This window comes from Megascapheus bottae, chromosome 24, assembly GCF_031878675.1.
Source record: "Megascapheus bottae isolate mThoBot1 chromosome 24, mThoBot2.hap1, whole genome shotgun sequence".
NCBI lineage: Eukaryota > Metazoa > Chordata > Mammalia > Rodentia > Geomyidae > Megascapheus > Megascapheus bottae.
In genome coordinates this window covers 17,938,235-17,939,471 of record NC_143532.1, presented here as the reverse complement: position 1 = coordinate 17,939,471, position 1,237 = coordinate 17,938,235, and the positions used below count along the sequence as shown (strand labels likewise).

The 1,237-nt window shown below is 32.0% G+C and overlaps 1 non-coding gene across 1 annotated transcript; it reads right to left on the bottom strand.

Moving 5' to 3' along the window:
• Positions 1-324: 324 nt before the first annotated feature.
• LOC150047048 (U6 spliceosomal RNA) lies at positions 325-430 on the bottom strand. The gene has a single exon (XR_016539572.1). It is a non-coding gene; the product is annotated as a U6 spliceosomal RNA (small nuclear RNA).
• Positions 431-1,237: the final 807 nt, after the last annotated feature.

The following is a 1,237-nucleotide window of genomic DNA, read 5'->3' as shown; positions in this document are numbered from 1 at the left end:
ATCTGAAATGTCAATAGTGTTCAGGTTGTGAAACCTTTTCTTAAATCCATAATAAAAATCAAAAGCCAGATGTAAGATATCAATATATTGACACAGCAAGGCATAACTTTGACACATGAAATGTGCAGAGGCAAACTGTATACATGTAAACAAATCTGCTTAATGTCATGTCTATTCATTGTATAGATGGTATTGATGAACAGTTCAGAACTTCTTTCCTTCTGATTTTTTAAAAATATTAGAGGTGATAACCGGAAGGGTTATCATTTCATAACTCAGGTAATAAATTATTTCTTTGTGGACAATATCACCCCTTCCTTTGCTAAGAATGTGGAATGCTTCACAAGTTTTCATGCCACTCCTGAGCAGGCACATGCTTATCTTCTCTGTGTCTTTACAATTTTAGTATATGTGATGCCAAAATGAACACTGGAATTTATTTTCTAAAGAAACATAGACTATGCCTTCTAAAGCAAAGGAATCTTGGAGTGTTTGCTTTTGACTTATTCAAGATATGTTTGTTTCTTGCTATTAAAAATCAAGGAGCTGAAGTAAAGAAATTAGTATGTTATAAAAGTCATTAAAGCAGGGGAATAATTTTAAATTAGGATGATGTACAAAATGGATACCATATGTACTCAAATTGTCCTATGTTATTAAAATTACCATTGCCCATATGTGCTTGCCTATTTCCTACATATGACCATGTGTGCATGTGCATAGCACAAATAATCTGTTAGGTAATCACAACAAATCAAACTCAATTTGCATTAAAGCAGTAGCTAATATCTTGGATGGAATAGTACTTTTCTAGGTTCTTTATATGCGTTTATTCTTTCAATTCTTAGAACTACTTTGTAAGTATCTTAACTTTGTTGTCTGATACTCTTTTTGTTATTTACAATGCATAAAATAGCTCTAATAGATTCTCATATTGAGAACCAATGTGATTTTGGTTCTGAAACTCTTGTGTAAATATTATGCATTTAATTTCAGTTTCTTCAAGGATCACACCAAAAGTTCCATCTTACAAGTAAAAATCCTATTCTTCTAGCTATGGCTCTTGTTAAATTTCTATTTACTTAAATTTTGTAAGAGAGAAATTTAATGACGTTTCTTCTGAAAAATCCAGTGAACAATGCAAAGTGTAGTTCAGTGGTAGAGAGTGTTGCCTCAATCCTGATTATACTCAGATACACACACACACACACACACACACACACACACACACTAATAT